This window comes from Somniosus microcephalus, chromosome 13 (genome assembly GCF_052327205.1).
Source record: "Somniosus microcephalus isolate GS21.2 chromosome 13, FLI_Smic_1.0, whole genome shotgun sequence".
NCBI lineage: Eukaryota > Metazoa > Chordata > Chondrichthyes > Squaliformes > Somniosidae > Somniosus > Somniosus microcephalus.
Window position 1 is genome coordinate 172952909 of NC_140999.1, and position 22529 is coordinate 172975437.

Here is a 22529-nt window from a genome sequence, read left to right on the forward strand (position 1 = left end):
GTTTTTCATACAGACCCCAGCATCTGCAATATTTGACCCCTTGTGACCCCACCTCATTGTTCTTTGATGTAATGTTTCCCTGACTGACCTGTTTGGACACCATTCACACCTTTGACTGCTGTGATTATCTCTCTGCCGAGGTGTGATTAATGGCAGTTGGAAAGGTTACCTGTAAACATCTGACATGATTCTCTGACTATATAAGCTGTGTCTTTATGCATTTCTCCACTTCACCTGAAGAAGGAGCAGCGCTCCGAAAGCTTGTGATTTCAAATAAAGCTGTTGGACTATAACCTGGTGTTGTGTGACTTTTTACATTTGTCCACCCCAGTCCAACTCCGGCATCTCCACACCATTTCATTGTATGACAGTGTTGTCTGTTGTTTGCAACATTGCTCATATCCTAATACATTTCTAGACAAGACAGTCTCTAAGTAATGCCCCATTGAGTAATTTTAATCCAAAATACCGATACACTACATATTCTCAAGAGGTTTCCTTCCTCATCCCTTCTCATATTGCAATTCACTTGTCCATTATCTTGCAAATAAGAATTCTATATTCTGGGACTGAAGTAGTTTTTTTACTGCCACACTGTACCACATGGGTAGATCTTTCAAGCTTGACTAGTTTCTGTATGTTTCTGTTCACGTGATAGTTTAATAACCTTGCTGTACTGTGCACAAATTTGTATCCTGGAGCAATGGTTGTATAACCTGGAATTGCTAATTCCCTTATGTTTATGTAGTGCAAGTTAGTTGCTATGCATTCTGTCATTTTTATTTTGAATAAACCTGGTTATTCTTTATAGCGATTGTCAGTGTTGGATGCAGTTCTCAAATTGTTGAGACTTGCATTGCAACATCAGGCTCCTAGCAAATAGCCTCAGTGTCAAAATAGATGCCGTGTTTACCTACATAACAACAGTAAGTAATTGGATCCGAAGTGCTTCGGGGGATGCAAAGCACAATAAAAGTGTAACTTCTATTTTTTGTCATTCTTTCCATGTCAGTTACTGTGTGCATTCAGAACTTTAAATGGTAGTGGAGTTGGTGAGCCCTGAAACATGGGTCTGTTCCAGTGCATGCCAGGGTAGTTTATCATTCACAGAGGGAGGGAAGGACGTGGAAGAGACTCAACCTGGGAAGCATTTGTGCACTTTTAATTGTGCAGCAGCATTGATGACAACCTAGACCAGCTCATGTACTGGAAATGCTGCTTAGCTGGGGGAGACCTCATGAGGGTGGAGAAAAGAACTATTCCCTTGTCTTGAAAGAAAGAAAGACTTGCATTTCTATAGCACCTTTCACAACCTCAGGACTTCCCAAAGCACTTTACAGCCAATGAAGTAATTTTGAAGTGTAGTCGCTGTTGCAAAGCAGGAAACGCGGCAGCCAGTTTGCGGACAGCAAGTTCTCACAAACAGCAATGTGGTAATGACCAAATAATCTGTTTTTATTTAGTGATGTTAATTGAGGGATAAATATTGGCCAGGATACTGGGGATAACTCCCCTGCTTTTCTTCAAAATGGTGTCATGGGATCTTTTACGTCCACCTGAGAGGGCAGACGAGGCCTCCGTTTCATCCAATAGATGGCACCCCCAACAGTGCAGCGCTCCCTCTGCACTGCACTGGAGTGTCAGCCTAGATTTTTGTGCTCAAGTCTCTGGAGTGGGACTTAAACCCACAACCTTCTGACTCAGAGGCGAGAGTGCTACCCACTGAACCACTGGCTGAGCACAACACTTACCCAACATTTTAAGAAGAAGAGAAAAATGGGGACGGGAAAATAAAATTGAAATGAGAGGAGAGAGACAGCATTTGTTTCTAACTAACGGACATGTCCACTGAACTGGCAGAGTGGGGATTGGGTTTGATTGATAATTCCACCCCCCCACCTGCTAAAATTCTGACGAGTCCAGACTTTGGATTTGATTTCCCATTCTTCCCCAGTTCAATTTGTCTGCCTTGCATATCTGTTTTTGTTTTTTACCTTCCCGCATGAGCAAAAAAAAAGATATTTGCAGCTAGCGTCCAGACAGTATGAACACAATATATAACCATATGTTTTGAACTGGCGCAGTAAGACAGCATTTCAGAATAAAATAACCAGACATACTGGTGCGTCGCACAGCTTTTATCATCTGATGGTCTCATCCAAAGCTAATTTCCACACAGGGAGTCCCACCTTTCTTGATTAAGTATTCAAACTTTGTCTGTTGTTAATTTAATCTTTGGGGAAAAAAATCCACTTTGGCTTTTAAAAAAAAACGATTAGGCCCTCAGGCTGTGTAGTATCCTTTTTGTAAAAGAATGTTCTGGTTAGTTTTAGGAGTTCAAGAATCAACTAAGTAGATCTTTAGCTACTCAGTCATATTTATTTAATCATTAAGTGGCAGTAAAAATCTAGATAATGTTTAGAAGATTTATAAAATTTTTTTAAACCTATTAAAATTCTTACCAATTTACTGTTGTAAGAAAAGCTCTGGAAAAGGGTTAAAGTAACTTGTAAAATGGAACTACAGTTTAAAAAATGTCTTGTGATGATCAAAGCCCAGGAAAAAGATGAAACTGTGCGATGACCCACTGTGGTCACCTTCAGTGATGTCCAACTTGTTTGTTGTTGAAGTACTGACTCTATGAAAAGTGCTGATGTTTTAACTGGTGTTCTGATCAAATTTGTCACTATAGACAGTTCCTCGAAGCAGCACCCAAGATTATTCAAAATCATTTTTTCTGAACAAATTGGGCGGAGTAAGAACAATTGAAATTGATAAGTGGGATTCAATTATAATTTATGCAATTTCCTCTGTATTGGAACAGCTGGTGTAGTTTGTTTTAGTTCAAAGAGATGTTTGAATTATGATTTCAGGTCTATGTTTCAATGCTCTAACCCGTACTTCTGAACTTTATTGAAAGTAGAGAGGATGCATACAAACCGCTAAGATCCTCCACTTACTGTTTGATGTTGGTCTGCTCTGAATGTTATGAAACCTGATTCTACACAGAGGTCTGCAGAAGACAGTACTCAGCATGAAAGTTTTTGTGCAGTTGTCAGGAGAAGACTGAAGTGCGACTCTCACTTGCATTTAAAACAACAACACATGCATTCGTATGGCGCCTTAAATGTAGAAAAAAAATGCCCCAACAAATCAACAAATGGATGTCAAGCTAAAGAAGGAGATGTTAGTAAGGGTGACGAAGAGAGCATTGAAGTACCTGTAGTTGAGTCTCGAACAAAGAAAAGAAATCGTCTTTCAGGAACTCGGGACATCCCAAAGCGCTTTACAGCCAATGAAATACGTTTTTGGTGTAGTCACTGTTCTAATGTAGGAAACACGACAGCCAATTTGCGCACAGCAAGGTCCCACAAACAGCAATGTGATCATGACCAAATAATCTGGTTTTAGGTGTTAGTAGAGTAATAAATATTGTCCAGAGGTATGGGGAGAATGCCCCTGCTCTTCTTTGAATAGTGCTGTGGGATCTTTTACGTCCACCCGAGAGAGCAGACGTGGCCTCGGCTTAACGTCTCATCTGAAAGACGACACCACCAACAGTGCAGCACTCCCTCAGTACTGCACTGAAGTGTCAGCCTGGATTATGTGCTCAAGTCCCTGGCGTGGGATTTGAATCCACAACCTTGTACCCCAAATACATGCACATTTTGGAGTTTTGACTGACTGTTTTATAATATATTTTATATATATCAGTTAGGACAGGGTAGTGATGCAGCTTAGCTTTTTGACTGTATTCTAACCTGCCCCCCAGCAGTCTGTGGTTTGGCCTTAATCCCAAGACAACGGGACAGGAAGGAAAGTTCCCTTTAAACAGATCCTTACTCAGGCCCATGAGTATCCTGGAGGTGCTGAAGCTCGGTATTTCTCAATCTGAAGCAGGAGTGACTCGCTGGTGGAAGTGCAGTAACCTCACAGACTGAAATTGTTTGAACTCCTGCCAGGGAGTCGAGGGTCTGTGATAATTATCGGAAGTGCTTTAGGAGAGAAAGTCTGCTGGGTTACTCACACCATACTGAGATAAGATGAGATGCTTGTTAATACTGTGCTGAATTGTATTGTTGGGATATAAAATCAGCTCAAAAATTAAGCCTTGTCCCCCACTTCATTTTCTAACGGTGTAAGTATTATAAATGTAACCTATATTGTTGCAGTTGATAAGTGACTGGAGTATAAAACCACCAGCTGTATTTACCGGGCACGTTTTGAGGTTTTTAACTAAACTTTCTTAAATAACGATTGATTTATTTGCCATTGTCTAAAGAGCAGGAGACACGTAGTTTCTGTTGGTGATCATTTTTGAGAAAATGCAGCATTTAGCAGCCATAAACCACAGATTATAGTATGGCCGTTCAAACCAAATAATGGGATCTGCTTATTGTTGTAGCATTTTACAGCACGGTGCCCCTGTGGCCCAGGAAGAAGGCTCATGTGAAATGTAACCAGACTCTTATTTGCTGGAATCTGAAATGACAGTTGAATTGAGATGAATGTACAGCTCCTTTGCCAAGAAATGATAACGTTTAGATTGGGGTTCTGCTTCAGTTCGGATTTCTATATAACTGGAGCGATAGATTAACTTCTTACGTCTAGATTGAGGTAGCTTCAGACTTGCTATTGTTTTCGGTCCTGTCCCAGCTTTGTCTAATCTTTTAATTTCAGCTTGGCTGCAGTGTTCCATTTTTTGATGTACATTTGACAGCTGCTGCCTTCTGCATTCCTCTTTGTCTCTTTTTAATATACAGGATCTTGACGACCAATATGTTTGAGTAAAAAAGCAATATTGCATAAGAATTTTGAGGATTGTAAACCAAATTTATACAGTGTCAATTTTTAATGTTATTTTACGTAGACCTAACTATTGAAACCGATGAATGAATCGCAGCTGCAATCAAGCTATTTAAGAGCTGGTTGCTTTCATTTCTATTGACCAAAAAGAGTTAATATTCTGTCATCCTTTTATTTGCATTTCATTTCTATCATATTAAAGGTTAAAAAGTCAAAACAGACCAATTAAATACATACTTTGGTTCTGTCTTCACAAAGGAGGACACAAATAACCTCCCAGAGATGTCGAGGAACATAGGGTCTAATGAGAGGGAGGAACTGAATGAAATCAGTATTTGTAGGGAAATGGTGTTGGGGAAATTGACGGGATTGAAGGCCGATAAATCCCCAGGACCTGATAATCTACATCCTAGGGTAATTAAGGAAGTGGCCCTAGAAATAGTAGATGCATTGCTGGTCATCTTCCAAAATTCTATAGACTCTGGAATAGTTCCCATGGATTGGAGGGTAGCTAATGTAACCCCACTATTTTAAAAAGGTGGTAGAGAGAAAACGGGGAATTATAGACCGGTAAGCCTGACATCGGTAGTGGGGAAAATGCTAGAGTCCATTATAAAAGATGTAATCATGGTGTGGAGATGCCGGAGTTGGACTGGGGTGGACAAATGTAAGAAGTCACACAACACCAGGTTATAGTCCAACAGCTTTATTTGAAATCACAAGCTTTCGGAGCGCTGCTCCTTCTTCAGGTGAAGTGGAGAAATGCATAAAGACACAGCTTATATAGTCAGAGAATCATGTCAGATGTTTACAGGTAACCTTTCCAACTGCCATTAATCACACCTCGGCAGAGAGATAATCACAGCAGTCAAAGGTGTGAATGGTGTCCAAACAGGTCAGTCAGGGAAACATTACATCAAAGAACAATGGGGTGGGGTCACAAGGGGTCAAATATTGCAGATGCTGGGGTCTGTATGAAAAACAAAAAAACAGACAAAAAACATTTTTTTTGGCTGGAAATCACAGCAGGTCTGGCCGCATCTGTGTAGAGAGAACAAGCCAATGTCGACTCGAGTCTGGATGACCCTGCGTCAGGTGGGGTTACATGTAGCGTGACATGAACCCAAGATCTCGGTTGAGGCCGTCCTCATGGGTGCGGAACTTGGCTATCAGTTTCTGCTCGACGATTTTGCGTTGTCGTGTGTCTCGAAGGTCGCCTTGGAGAATGCCGAGGTGTGATAAATGGCAGTTGGAAAGGTTACCTGTAAACATCTGACATGATTCTCTGACTATATAAGCTGTGTCTTTATGCATTTCTCCACTTCACCTGAAGAAGGAGCAGCGCTCCGAAAGCTTGTGATTTCAAATAAAGCTGTTGGACTATAACCTGGTGTTGTGTGACTTCTTACAAAAGATGTAATAGCAGAGCACTTGGAAAGCAGTGACAGGATCGGACAAAGTCAACATGGATTTACAAAAGGTATATCACGCTTGACTAATCTACTGGAATTTTTTGAGGATGTAACTGGTAGAATAGTTAAGGGAGAACCAGTGGATGTGGTGTATTTGGACTTTCAGAAGGCTTTCGATAAGGTCCCGCATAAGAGATTGGCGTGCAAAGTTAAAGCACATGGGATTGGGAGTAAGGTACTGACTTGGATAGAGAACTGGTTGGCAGACAGAAAGTAAAGAGTTGGAATAAACGGGTCTTTTTCCGAGTGGCAGGCAGTGACTAGTGGGGTACCGCAGGGATCGGTCCTTGGACCCCAGCTATTCACAATATATATTAATGATCTAGACGAGGGAACTAGATGTAATATCTCCAAGTTTGCAGACGACATAAAGCTGGGTCGGCATGTGTGCTGTGAGGAGGATGCTGAGAAACTCCAGGATGATTTGGACAGGTTGGGTGATTGGGCAGATGCATGGCAGATGTGGATAAATGCGAGGTTATCCACTTTGGTGGCAAAAACAGGAAGTCAGATTATTATCTGAACGGCAATAGATTGGGAAAAGGGGAAGTGCAATGAGACCTGGGTGTCCTTGTGCACCAGTCGCTGAAGGTAAGCATGCAGGTGCATCAGGCAGTTAAGAAGGCAAATGGTATGTTGGCTTTCATAGCGATAGGATTCGAGTACAGGAGCAAGGATGTCTTGCTGCAGTTGTACAGGGCCTTGGTGAGACCACACCTTAAGTATTGTGTGCAGTTTTGGTCGCCTTATCTGAGGAAGGATGTTCTTGCCATGGAGGGAGTGCAGCGAAAATTCACCAGACTGATACCTGGGATGGCAGGAATGACGTATGAAGAGAGATTGAGTCGATTAGGCTTATATTCGCTAGTTTAGAAGAATGAGAGGGAATCTCATTGAAACTTATAAAATTCTAACAGGACTAGACAGACTAGATGCAGGAAGGATGTTCCTGATGGCGGGGGAGTCAAGAACCAGGGGTCACAGTCTAAGGATAAGGGGTAAGCCATTTAGGACTGAGATGAGGAGGAATTTCTTCACCCAGAGAGTGGTGAATCTGTGGAATTCTCTACCACAGAAGGCAGTTGAGGCCAACTTATTAAACATATTCAAGAAGGAGTTAGATATATTTCTTAAGGCTAAAGGGATCAAGGGATATGGGGAGAAAGCAGGGACAGGGTACTGAATTTGGATGATCAGCCATGATCTCATTAACATAAGAACATAAGAAGTAGGAGCAGGAGTCGGCCATACGGCCCCTCGGGCCTGCTCCGCCATTCAATAGGATCATGGCTGAACCTAGACTCACGTCCACTTCCCTGCCCGCTCCCCATAACCATTAATTCCCTTATCAGCTAGGAAACTGTCTATCTCCGTTTAAAATTTATTTAATGTCTCAGCTTCCACAGCTCTCTGAGGTAGCAAATTCCATAGATTTACTACCCTCTGAGTGAAGAAGTTACTCCTCATCTCATCTCAGTTTTGAAACGGCAGCCCCTTATTCTAAGATTATGCCCCCTAGTTCTAGTCTCACCCATCAGTGGAAACATCCTCCCCGCATCCACCCGATCAAGCCCCCTCACAATCTTATATGTTTCGATAAGATCGCCTCTCATTCTTCTGAATTCCAATGAGTAGAGGCCCAACTTACTCAACCTTTCCTCATAAGTCAACCCCCTCATCTCCGGAATCAACCGAGTGAACCTTCTCTGAACTGCCTCAAGAGCAAGTATATCTTTTCTTAAATATGGAAACCAAAACTGTATGCAGTATTCCAGGTGTGGCCTCACCAGTACCCTGTATAACTGAAGCAAGACTTCCCTGCTTTAATACTCCATCCCCCTTGCAATAAAAGCCAAGATTCCATTGTACCTGCATACTAACCTTCTGTGTTTCATGCACCAGGACCCCCAGATCCCTTTGTACTGTAGCACTTTGCAGTTTCTTTCCATTTAGATAATAACTTGCTCTTTGATTTTTTCTGCCAAAGTGCATAACCTCACACTTTCCAACATTATATTCCATCTGCCAAATTTCTGCCCACTCACTTAGCCTGTCTATGTCCTTTTGCAGGTTTTTTATGTCCTCCTCACTCACTGCTTTCCCTCCCATCTTTGTATTGTCAGCAAACTTGGATATGTTGCACTTGGTCCCCTCCTCCAAATCGTTAATATAGATTGTAAAGAGTTGGGGTCCCAGCACTGACCCCTGCGGAACACACCTGCGGAACCCGAGAGTGAACCATTTATCACAACTCCCTGTTTTCTGTTAGATAGCCAATCTTCCACCCGTGCCAGTATATTATCCCCAATCCCGTGATTTTTTATTTTGTGCAGTAATCTTTTGTGTGGCACCTTGTCAAATGCCTTTTGGAAGTCCAAATACACCACATCCACTGGTTCCCCTTTATCCACCCTGTTTGTTATGTTAAATGGCGGAACAGGCTCGAGGGGCCAAATGGCCTACTCCTGCTCCTATCTTCTATGTTTCTATGGATGGAATTGGTAAATTTTGAATATTACAGTCGAATAATCTGAACAATGGCAGGTTTCCAAACTGGAAAAGTCAAATTCATTTATTTCAGAAGGAATGAGTCAGACTTGCAATAATTTATTTATTGGCTTTCTTCAGATCTAGATTATACAGATTCTAAGAACAATTTCCAAATCTTTTTGGTGAATGACATTGTGCCCAAAATTGCGCCAGTTTTGCAAAGTGTTCCCCCCCCCCCGCCACCCCACCCCACCCCACCCCGGAGTTTCTGCTCAAATGCAAAATCTGCAATGAACCAGTGCAATCGGGCAACTTTTTAAAACATACTTTTTTTTTAACCTTTTGGTTTAAAAAATATTCCTTAATATATTTAAGAGTGGTAACTTGGTAAAGTTTGACTAATGTAGCTGAAAATGGGTTTAACCACAAAAAATAAGCATTTTTAGTCACAGTGTCAATCTATTAGTAACCCGATTTTAAATTCTTGAAAATCACTTTAAAAAAGTCTACAGAACCATTTCCTAGTTATCTTGGGGTGCAGTAGTCAGTTTCTTAATAAATTCAGAAACATTTTGGCCTAGAAATTCAGTGGCCTGCGCCACCAGTTTGCGCCCAAAGAGGGCTTTTGCGCCTCTGGCCACAACCACCACGATATTTAGCGGGGCGCTAATGGCGGCGTTAGCCTGTAGCGCTGCGCCGCCACCGATGATGTCATCGGTGTGCGCAGCGCCCCGCTATCGCCCCGCTATCGCCCCGCTGGCCATATTTGGTCGCTGCCGCCTCCTCCGCGCCGGCCGCAAACAGCGACCGGTACACAGGGGCCTACCTGTGGCGGTAGTGGGGCGAGTTAAGGTGGAGGTGCTGCGGCACTTTGCGCGCCGATATTCAGTTTCAGCGCCCCAAGCGGGGCGCCGAAACCCCTGTTTAGCAGCCGGCTTCCACTTGGGGCGCTGAAACTGAATATCCCGCTGGCGCAAGTGGCTCCGCGTGCAGCGGTAATTCCGGCGCCCAGACGAGCTGGGCGCCCCAAACTGAATTTCTAGGCCTATATTCAACAGCTTTTAAAACATTCCTATTAGTGTCCTTGTGCCCAAAAGAACCAGCTTAATTTTGGAGCCTCCCCAAAGGCCCACAAATGAGCACAATTAGCGGAAACTCCCAATGGTGATCAATTCACCCCCCCCCCCCCGGGCGGGGGGCAGTTTTGTGGGCAGGGCCTTCTAGTGCAATGCTTTTTAAACGCGCAAAAGATCGCAGAAGCTCAATGTGCGTGGAACGTTAATTGCGCTTAAAATTCAGTGATTTTGGCCGAAATACACCGAAAAAACTAGCGCAACCGCGCGGAAATTTTAGGCCAATATGTTTTTATGTGACCCTAGTATGAGAAATATTTTACCAAGTTGGTTTCTTTCTTCACAGTAGCAGTACTCCTGTTGAGTGCAAATTTGTTTCCTTTCTAGCTATTTCTGCAAGATTGCTTTACTATCATTTTTGAAAAAATAAATACATTGTAATGTTACTTCATCATATAATAACTTCATTTAAAATGACTCCAGGACTTGAGTATGTAATCTAGTGACATTTCAGTGAGGTATTGAGGAAGTACTCTCCCCTCTTCCCTCCCCCCACCCCCCCCTCTCCCCCCCCCTGCATTGTCAGAGCTACCGTCCTCCTCGGGAGATTAAACCAAGGTCTGTTCTGGTGGCTCAGGTCATCATAATGATCCCACGACACTAATCGAAGAAGAGCAGGGAGTTCTCCCAGTGCCTTGGCCAACGTACTTCTCTCAAACACCTCCAAAAATGAATCGACTAGTAAATTCATCCCATGCTGTTAATGGCACCTTGCTGTGCAAAAAGTGGCTGCTGTGCTTGCCTATGTTGTAAGAGTGACTACACTTCAAAAGTAATTCACTGGATGTGAAGTGTTTTGGGTCACCCTGAGAGATAAGATGTTATATAAATGCAAGATTGGGGAATTTTTTTTTCTATTTCTCTTACACCCAGTATAGGCAGCAAGCACTCCCAGTTCAGACTAACACTAGAAACATAGAAACATAGAAGATAGGAGCAGGAGTACGCCATTCGGCCCTTCGAGCCTGCTCCGCCATTCAATGAGATCATGGCTGATCATCCAAATTCAGTACCCTGTCCCTGCCTTCTCCCCATATCCCTTGATCCCTTTAGCCTTAAGAAATATATCCAACTCTTTCTTGAATATATTTAATGAACTGGCCTCTACTGCCTTCTGTGGTAGAGAATTCCACAGGTTCACCACTCTCTGGGTGAAGAAATTCCTCCTCATTTCAGTCCTAAATGGCTTACCCCTTATCCTTAGACTATGACCCCTGGTTCTGGACTCCCCGGCCATCAGAAACATCCTTCCTGCATCTAGTCTGTCCAGACCTGACAGAATTTTATAGGTTTCGATGAGATCCCCTCTCAATCTTCTAATCTCCAGTGAGTATAAGCCCAATCGACACAATCTCTCCTTCCTGCCATCTCAGGTATCAGCCTGGTGAATCTTCGCTGCACCCCTTCCATGGCAAGAACGTCCTTCCTCAGGTAAGGCGACCAAAACTGCACATAATACTCAAGGTGCGGTCCCACCAAGGCCCTGTACAACTGTAGCAAGACATCCTTGTTCCTGTACTCGAACCTTCTTGCTACGAAGGCCAACATACCATTTGCCTTCTTAACCACCCGCTGCACCTGCATGCTTACCTTCAGCGACTGGTGCACAAGAACACCCAGGTCTCTTTGCACTTCCCCTTCTCCCAATCTATTGCCATTCAAATAATAATCTGCCTTCCTGTTTTTGCCACCAAAGTGGATAACCTCACATTTATCCACATTATAGTGCATTTGCCATGTTTCTGCCCAATCACCCAACCTGTCCAAATCGTACTGGAGTTTCATGACATCCTGCTCACAGCATACCCTCCCACCCAGCTTTGTGTCATCTGCAATTTGGAGATATTACATCCAATTCCCTCGTCCAGATCATTAATATATATTGTGAACAGCTGGGGTCCTAGGACCGATCCTTGCGGTACCCCACTAGTCACTGCCTGCCACTCGGAAAACGACCCGTTTATTCCAACTCTTTGCTTTCTGTCCGCCAACCAGTTCTCTATCCAATTCAATACTTTGCCCCCAATCCCATGTGCCTTAATTTTGCACGCTAGTCTCTTATGCGGGACCTTATCGAAAGCCTTCTGAAAGTCCAAATACACCACATCCACTGGTTCTCCCTTATCTATTTTACCAGTTACATCCTCAAAAAATTCCTGTAGATTAGTCAAGCATGAATTACCTTTTGTAAATCCATGTTGACTTCGTCCGATCCTGTCACTGCTTTCCAAGTGCTCTGCTATTGCATCTTTTATAATGGACTCTAGCATTTTCCCCACTACCGATGTCAGGCTTACCGGTCTATAATTCCCCGATTTTTCTCTACCACCTTTTTTGAATAGTGGGGTAACATTAGCTACCCTCCAATCCATGGGTACTGTTCCAGAGTCTATCGAGTTCTGGAAGATGACCAGCAATGCATCTACTATTTCTAGGGCCACTTCCTTAAGTACCCTGGGATGTAGATTATCAGGCCCTGGGGATTTATCGGCCTTCAGTCCCATCAATTTTCCTAACACCATTTCCCTACAAATAATGATTTCTTTCAGTTCCACCCTTTCATCAGACCCTATGTTTCCCGGCATTTCTGGGAGGTTTATTGTGTCCTCCTTTGTGAAGACAGAACCAAAATATGTATTTAGTTGGTCTGCCATTTCTTTGTTCCCCATTATAAATTCCCCTGATTCTGACTGCAAGAGACCTACGCTTGACTTCACCAATCTTTTTCTCTTCACATATCTATAAAAGCTTTTACAGTCAGTTTTTATGTTCCTTGAAAGCTTACTCTCATATTCTATTTTCCCTTTCTTAATTAATCTCTTTGTCCTCCTTTGTTGAATCCTAAACTGCTCCCAATACTCAGGATTATTGCTTTTTCTGGTCAATTTATATGTCCTCTCCTTGGATCTTATGCTATCCCTAATTCCCCTTGTTAGCCACAGTAGAGTCATCTTTTTTGTTTTATTTTTATGCCAAACTGGGATGAACAAATACTGTAGCTCATCCATTCGGTCTTTGAATGTTTGCCATTGCCTATCCACCGTCAACCCTTTGAGTGCCATTCCCCAATCAATCCTACCCAACTCGCGCCTCAAACCATCGTAGTTTCCTTCATTTAAATTGAGGACCCTAGTCTCTGAGTCAACTACTTCATTCTCCATCTTAATGAAGAATTCGATCATATTATGATCGCTCCGACCCAAGGGGCCTCGTACAACAAGATTGCTAATTAATCCTTTCTCATTACATAATACCCAGTCTAAGATGGCCTGATCTCTGGTTGGTTCCTCGACATATTGGTCCGGGAAACCATCCCGTAAACACTCCAGGAATTCCTCCTCCACAGTATTGTTACTAATTTGGTTGGCCCAATCTATATGTAGATTAAAGTCACCCATGATGACTGCTGTGCTCTTATTGCACGCTTCTTTAATTTCCCTTTTAATGCCATCCCCAACCTCCGCCTTACTGTTTGGAGGTCTATATACCACTCCCACTAATGTTTTTTTCCCCTTAGTATTTCTCAATTCTACCCATACAGATTCCACATCATCAGAGCTAATATCCTTCATTACAATTGTGTTAATCCCTTCTTTAACCAGTAATGCTACCCCACCTCCCTTTCCTTTTTGCCTATCTTTCCTGAATATCGAATACCCCTGGATGTTGAGTTGCCAGTCTTGGCCATCCTTGAGCCACGTTTCCGTAATCCCAACCAAATCGTATTTGTTTACCTCTATTTGCGCAGCCAATTCATCCACCTTATTACAAATGCTCCTCGCATTAAGACACAAAGCCTTCAGGCTTGTTTTTTTAATGCTCTTAGACCTATTAGAATTATTATTTACTGTGGCCACATTTGATTTAAACTGTTGATTTCTCTGACTGCCCCTTTTGTTTTTCTCCTTCCTATCTTTTGCTTTTATCCTTGTTTCCCTTTCCTCTGTCTCCCTGCTCAGGTTCCCAACCCCCTGCCATTTTAGTTTAAACCCTCCCCCACAGCACTAGCAAACACTCCCCCTAGGACATCGGTTCCAGCTCTGCCCAGGTGCAAACTGTCCGGTTTGAACTGGTCCCACCTCCCCCAGAACCGGTTCCAATGTCCCAGGAACTTGAATCCCTCCCCCGGCACCATTCCTCTAGCCACGTATTCATCTGAAGTATCCTTCTATTTCTACTCTGACTAGCACGTGGCAGTGGTAGCAATCCTGAGATTACTACCTTTGAGGTCCTGTTTTTTAATTTATATCCTAACTCCCTATATTCCGCTTTTAGGATCTCATCCCGCTTTTTACCTATATCGTTGGTGCCTATATGCACTAATCAGATACAGAGTTTAAAAAAAAACTCCCTACATTGGCCAAACAAGGTGCCTTTATCCTAGCTTCAGATTTCCTCCCACCCTCCCCCATACCAGTGTGACTTTTCCACTTTCAACACCAGCTGTACTTGTCGACTCTTCCAGAATAATGAATAGTTTGATCTGTGGGCCCACGCTCTTGAGAAACTGGATTAGGATTGATAAAGCTCATATCACATTCTGCTGCATGAATGGGACAGGTGGTGCAACACTATTTTGATAGAAATTCTTCCACAATTTTGGTATCATATATTGCAACACTAATTGAATTAGCGATTCCAAATGAAGCCACCTAAGGAGGTGGTCTTACGTTGATAACATCCTGTCAAGTACTCCACCAAATTATCAATATAAAGATGAAGCATGTGCAAGGCACAGGCATCCTCATTGAACTCAGTTGTTACATACTGAATGCCGATTAAGAGAAATGGTGAGAGTGGTTGTCACAGACCTATACGTGACTGCTGTTCTCCATGTGACTTTCTGAAACTTTAAAACTACTTTTAAGTTGTAGAAAGATTTTCTGGCAGCAGGGTAACTGCTATCGACATTGTCCACATTACTTCTATGTCCCTTTTGGCTATTGCATATTGCGCATACACCACCTGTGTACTGAAAGAAAGGAGTACAAATGATTGTCTTTCTTTCATTTAAAAATTAGTTTACTTGTGCGCATTTTGGACTATAACTGCATCATGTCATGCGCCCTGCTAAATGGATAGAAATGGCTTTGAAGGTTATAAGTAGAGGTGTGAAGCACTGATGGAGTATATTACTCAGGACACGCAAATATTGGCTTGGAATTTGCGGTGGGTAATAACAGCGAACTGTCAGTGTTTGCCGTCATTACCCCTCTGAAAGTGACCACAACATCAGGGTTTAGCGCATGCGCATCGAAATGGGGAAATCCTGATGTTGCGGTCAGTCATTCCCTGCTCCGACTGGCTGCGCTGTGCCCCACCCCCTCACCCCTAGGAAAGAGTGATCAGAGCATGGTTGAATTTCAAATTCGGTTGGAGGGTGAGAAAGTTGTATCCCAAACCAGTGTCCTGATCTTAAACAAAGGCAATTATAATGGCATGAGGGCGGAATTGGCTAAAATGGACTGGAAAAACAAATTAAAGGGTAAGAAAGTTGAAATGCAGTGGCGGACATTTAAGGAGATATTTCATAACTCTCAACAAAAATATATTCCAGTGAGAAAGAAAGATTTTAAGAGAAGGGAGCACCATCCGTGGCTAACTAAGGAAGTAAAGGATGGTATCAAATTGAAAAAGAAGGCATACAGTGTTGCCAAGATTGGTGGGAGACCAGAGGATTGGGAAATTTAAAAAAAACAGCAAAGGATGACTAAAAAAATAATAAGAGAGAAGATGAATTATGAGAGTAAGCTGGCAAGAAACATTAAAACCGATAGTAAGAGCTTCTACAGGTATATGAAAAGGAAGAGGGTAGCTAAAGTAAATGTTGGTCCCTCAGAGGATGAGACTGGGGAATTAATAATGGGGAATGGGGAAATGGCAGGGACTCTGAACAAATATTTTGCATCTGACTTCACTGTAGAAGACACTAACAACATCCAGGGGCTACAGGGAGTGGGGAACTAAAGACAATCACTATCACTAAGGAAATAATACTCGGTAAAATAATGGGACTAAAAGACGACAAGTCCCCTGGACCAGATGGCCTGCATCCCAGGGTCTTAAAGAAGTGGCTGCAGAGATAGTGGATGCATTGGTTGCAATATACCAAAATTCCCTGGATTCTGGAGAGGTCCCAGCAGATTGGAAAACCGCTAATGTAACACACCTATTTAAGAAAGGAGGGAGACAGAAAGCAGGAAACTATAGACCAGTTAGCCTAACGTCTGTCGTTGGGGAAAATGCTGGAGTCCTTCATTAAGGAAGCAGTTGCAGGGCATTTAGAAAAACATACTGCAGTCAAACAGAGTCAGCATGGCTTTAGGAAAGGGAAATCATGTTTAACAAATTTGATGGAGTTCTTTGAGGATATAACAAGCAGGGTGGACAAGGGTGAGCCAGTGGATGTGGTGTATTTGGATTTCCAGAAGGCATTCGATAAGGTGCCACATAAAAGGTTACTGCATAAGATAAGAGCTCACAGAGTTGGGAGTATTATATTAGCATAGATAGAGAATTGGCTAACTAACAGAAAGCAGAGAGTCGGGATAAATGGGTAATTTTCTGGTTGGCAAACGGTAACTAGTGGGGTGCCACAGGATCGGAGCTGGGACCCCAACTATTTACAATCTACATTAATGACTTGGATGAAGGGATCGACTATAATGTAGCCAAGTTTGCGGATGATACAAAGATGGGTGGGAAAGCAAGTTGTGCAGAGGGCTCAAAGAATCTACAAAGGGATATAGACAGGCTAGGTGAGTGGGCAAACATTTGGTAGATGGAGTATAATGTGGGAAAGTGCGAGGTTATCCACTTTGGCAGGAAAAATAAAAAAGTAAACTATGATTTAAATGGAGAGAGATTACAAAATCCTACAATTCAGAGGGACCTGGGGTCCTTTTGCATGAAACACAAAGGAGGTGATTTTCATTCAGAAGCCGGGAAGGAGGCGGGGCTACAACTTTCGGGGTTGTAGTTCCGCCTCCATCGAGATGCGGCCAATCCACGCGATTTTAACTTGATTGACCTTGTTGAGCCCACCCAGCGGGCTCAGCAGGCCAATTAAGGGCCACCCGGCAACAGGTGACGTCAGATTATGGGCCATTATCTTGAAATTCACCGTTCTGGTTTCTTGGAAATTTTGCCTCTGTTAATGATCTTAAAGAGATTATTGAAGAAGTTAAGAGGCCATGACAATGCAAATTATACATGATCCATTGGAGAGAGATGGAAACGATTGGCCGAATGACCTTTCCTATTTCACGTTTTGTTTTAATGTTCTTGAGTATGATGTTAAGCACAGCACTTAAATTTAAAAAGTGAAAGGTTTGCCTGATTTCGGGATAGCATTAAGAGGAACTCATTGGTCCCAACTAGGGTTGCAAAGGGGTGGAAAGTTTCCGGTAAATTTCCGGAAATTTTCCACGGGAAGTTTAGCTTGGGAATTTTGCCCAAAAAAGCACATGCTAGCATAATATTGTTTTTTTTGTATTTCTTTTTTTTCCACAGGTCCTCTCTTAAAATTACTAACAGAGATGGAATCTTAATTATTAAGGAATTTCTTAATCAATATATGTTTATCTTCTTACTTGGCTTGTTTTAATAATTACAAGTTTTGTGTGTGACTGTGAACAAATGTGTCCTGATTGGTTGGATGAGTGGATGAGCGATTAGCTCCCTCTATTTGTAATATTTGCATATCGAATTGTGATTGGCCTGCAGGCATCTGTAAGACTGCTATAGTTTTTTTAAGATCCAGGTTAGGGGTCCTGAGGGAAGTCATTTTGTTTTCTGCTGATGTTGTGATGATGCAGTAAGTAAATCAGACTTTATACCAGTTACTTGTTGAACTCTGTTGTCCTTCAATTTAAAATATACAAAATAATACAGTATTGGTGATGTAGCGTCGTGTGTGTACAGGTCATGCTTCCATCACATGGAGCATCAGCAAAAATGTACTCACCCTGTTGCAATCGTGCTGATCGACCGCAGTTCGACACAGAGATGAATGCCCTTTATTTCTCTGCATAGAACAATGCCACGTTTACCATCGGATGTGTGGAAGCATTTTACCCCAGGCATTAAAGATGGAAAGACTGTGTACATGTGCAAACACTGTAGAAAGCCATATGTAAAGAATGCCACAAAGATGCAGCAGCATTTATCCAAATGCAACAACTTCACTCAAAGCTCACAGCAGTCAGCCCAGAGTTCCTCTGCTTCCATTCAAGAAGATGATGGTTCTCATTCAGCATCAGGCTCCTTATCATCAGCAACTCCTCACCCACTTGGAAGGTTCTTTGATACAATGGATAACCATAGCCAGAAGAATGCAGATGAGTGCCTTGCTCGAGCTGTATATGCAACAGGCTCACCCCTCATGCTCACAGCCAATGTGTACTGGAAGAGATTTTTCAATGTTATTCGCCCTGCATACTGTCCTCCCACCAGACATGCTTTGTCTACTTATTTGCTGGAGGCTGAGTATAACAGAGTCCAAGGAAAGCTCAAAGAAACGATAGCGATGGCAGACTGTGGTGTAGTTATCTCAGATGGGTGGTCAAATGTACGAGGGGAGGGCATCATAAACTAGATCGTCTCCACTCCTCTCCCAGTGTTCTTCAAGAGCACAGACACGAAGGACAACAGACACACAGGCACATACATTGCTGATGAGCTGAAAGCGGTCATCAACGATCTTGGATCACAAAAGGTCTTTGCAGTAGTTACTGACAATGCTGCGAATATGAAGGCTGCTTGGGCTCAAGTGGAGGAGGCCTACCCTCATATTACGTCTATTGGGTGCGCAGCTCATGGGCTTAACCTGCTCCTCAAGGACATCATGGGTTTGAGAACCATGGAAGCACTGTACACCAAGAAAATACTGCTGGATGATGTGTTTTGGGAGAGAGTGGCTAGCAGCCTTAAACTACTCTCACCAGTAGCATCTGCAATTGCTCAGATTGAAGGAGATGACGCTGTCTTGTCAGATGTTCTCAGGCTTTTTACTGATTTAAAAGAACAAATCAGCATTGCCCTACCCACATCCCTGCTGCTCAAAGCAGAGGAGAAGGCAATTGTTCAATTCATACAGACGCATCAAGAATTTTGTGTCAAGCCGATTCATGCTGCAGCATACATGCTGGACCCAAAGCATGTTGGGAGACCAATACTTTCTGGAGAACAGATCAACAGCGCTTACAATGTGATTTCTACCCTCTTACACCATCTCAATCTGGATGTGGGCAAAGTTCTCTACCAAGCAAGGTCTTTGGAATGGGGATGGGATATGGGAATCATGCAAGCATATCAGTGCACATACCTGGTGGAAGGGACTTTGTGCATCTGAGGCCCTGTCACCTATTGCATCGGTGATACTCCAAATCCCACCTTCATCAGCGACCTCTGAACGAAACTGGTCACTTTTTGGGAATACGCATACAAAGGTGCGCAACAGGCTGACTAACAAGAGAGTGGAGAAACTGGTGGCTATCCGGGCGAACCTACAACTTATTGAGCCAGATACAGAAGTGTCCACCACACAGCTAGACACTGACACAGAGGAGGAAATGGACACGTCAGAGCCAGAGTCAGAGAATCAGGAGGAGCAATGAGGAGTAGAAGACTCAGAAGACTCATGAGTAGAAGACTCAAAGGGACAAAATAAGGACAAATTACAGGCTAAATAAGCTGACGCTCTTTTTATTTTATTTTAGATGGGTCTTTTTTGTGGGGGTTCAATAAAGTTCAAAATTATAACCTAAATAAAGTTTTGAAAGCCTGTTTTTATTTGTATGGAACAATATGTCTATTTTGACGACAAAGATAATATAAGGGTCAAAGACAAAAACCATCAGTGTGCAAAAAAACTCAAAATTCCCATAAATTCCCGAAAATTCCCATGGAAAGTTTCCTCTTTTAAAATTCCCAGCATTTTGCAACCCTATCAACTATTTTGATTCTAAAATGAGGATACAGATGTTATGTTGGATCAATTTGATTACTGACTCATTTTGAGCTCTACGTATTGCCAGATCAAATCTTTTTGGGAATTTCCAAATTTTTATGCTGCATTTTATATAAAGAATTTGCTTAGATTGGAAGAGGAAAGTGGCAAGTTGCAGTGATCACAGGCACTCTTTGTAAAAGCTAAAGCCTTGTGTATTGCATGGAGCTGTATCCTTCTGGGCAAAGTAAACCATAAGTGGTGTATAGTTACTTGCTTCTCCTGCCCGCACCATGGTATGCAGCAGTGTACAACCAAGAAAGCGGGCAGCAACTTGCTGCTGTGCCTCTCTAAAGTTGTTGCTCTGTAACTATCTGCTGCAAGGTGCACACAAGTGGTATGAGTCAACTTTCTCTCTCTCTCTCTCTCGCTCTCTTCTCCCTGCCTTCACCTTTGGCTCTTTTGTTTCCCTCGGAACTAAAGTAATTAATTTACTCTAAAGCCATGGAAAGTCCTGCTATGATTTAGGGCTGACAAATGCTGATTATTTTAGATTGCAGTGCTGTATTAAGCAAATGTAACTGAGGTAAGTTCCATACATTTGACTTTAAACCTGAACCTTCTGATAGCAACCACTAGCTCCTCGGCAGCCTGGTTTACAGTTTGTATTGGAGTGTGGGTGCATTGTTCGTTGCTGCCAGCACTGTGGAATTTGCACCATAATTCAAATGGAGCAGACTCCCAAGGACAGGCAGCCAAGATATTAAGCTGCTTTTAAACTAGTGCTTGCTTAAGCTGGAGTTTGTCAGCCAGCTCTTGTATCTACACTGCTCAATCCATCTCTCTTATCTCTGCAGCATACTCGCAGACCCATGAAAAATTGTGTCCACAAGTCTGCCACTGACATAAGCGAGCCAGATTTAGTAGGTTAAATAAGAGGTTGGCACACGGATACCGATCTTCTGAAATCTGACCTGAACAAGTGCCAGTGTAAAGGTGGCTTTACATTTCAAGCAGAAGTAGTTCTGGTCTGTCTGTGTGTCTCTGTCTGTCTGCCCAAAATGTGGCACATGTCCATCACACATCTGATGTGTTGCATTTGAAAGTGTCGCACTTTGTCACACATGCAAATTATCTGTTACTCTTCAAACAGCACAAATTCAGAACTGAACAATTTTTAAAAATGAAAGAAGCCAGTTATTTTTTGTGGTTTCCACTGACCTTGATATCCCCCCAAGGGGAGGAGCCAAGGATTTACAAGCAGCTGCCAATCTAGCGAAACTTCGCTCAGCAACAGCAATTACCTTCTAGTTGACTTTAGAATCTGCTGACTTAGTTCACTTCCCTTACGAAGAGTAACAGAGCAGCGACCTTAAATAGACAGGCCATATTAAACACAGCTCCATATTAACAGCTAAACATGATGACCTGTGTTCCACAGCCATGGTCTACTCTTGAACAGTGCCACAGGAAATCAGCTAGTCTATAATATAACTGCATCAGAATAATGAGCATTTGTAGCTTCCTATATAATTCTGTCCCGCATTCCCCCAGCTATAGATGTTGAGACCTATAATCTCCACGTTCATGTAACACTCTTATTGAATATCAGGTTAATATTTGCTATTCTCCAAGCCTGTTCAAAGCTTCTAAAAATACTAACCAGAGTCCCACTTAATTATGTATCATTTTAGGACCTATGCTAAAATTTGCCTCCATAACAGTCATTGCATTCCAAAAGTAATTCACTGTATTAAGCACTTTGAGACACTTCAATAATAAGGCTTCATATAAATTTAAGTTCAATCTTCTGATTAAATCCAAGGCATATTTTGCAGTACAAAAATTGAACAAAGGTAATGCTGGAAACACTCAGCTCTACCGTGGTTGACACGGCCCTCGACCGTATCCGTTCCATTTCCCACACTTCTGCCCTCACCCCTTCCCCTCCCTCCCAAAACCACAATAGGGTTCCCCTTGTCCTCATCTTTCACACCACCAGCCTCCACATTCAACGGATCATCCTCCACCATTTCCGCCACCTCCAGCGTGATCCCACCACCAAACAAATCTTTCCCTCCGCCCCCCCCCCCACCCCCCCGCCCCCTTCAACATTCCGAAGGAACCACTCCCTCCGCAACACCTGGGTCCACTCCTCTATCACCCCCAACACCCATTTCCCTTCCCACGGCACCTTCCCGTGCAAGCGCAGGAGATGCAACACCTGTCCTTTTACCTTCTCCCTTCCCACCATCCAGGACCCCAAACACTCCTTCCAGGTGAAACAGCGATTTACTTGTACCTCTTGCAATTTAGTATACTGTTTTCGCTGCTCACGATGCAGTCTCCTCTACATTGGGGAGACCAAACGCAGATTGGGTGATCGCTTTGCAGAACACCTCCATTCAGTCCGTAAGCGTGACCCTGAGCTTCCGGTCACCTGTCGCTTTAATTCTTTGCTTCACTCCCACTCTGATCTCTCCGTCCTCGGCCTCTTGCACTGTTCTAATGAAGCTCAACGTAAGCTTGAGGAACAGCACCTCATCTTTCGATTAGGCACTTTACAGCCTTCTGGACTCAACATCGAGTTCAGCAATTTCAGAGTATAACCTCGGCCCCTATATTTTCTTTCTTCTCTCCCATGGCAGCTGTTGATTCTACCATCACCATTTACACCTC

General features: G+C 42.9%; 1 protein-coding gene across 3 annotated transcripts in view; it reads left to right on the forward strand.

Moving 5' to 3' along the window:
• LOC147108778 (proto-oncogene tyrosine-protein kinase Src-like) overlaps positions 1-22529 on the forward strand; it is a 215279-nt gene that overhangs the window by 9110 nt on the left and 183640 nt on the right. The window lies entirely within an intron of this gene.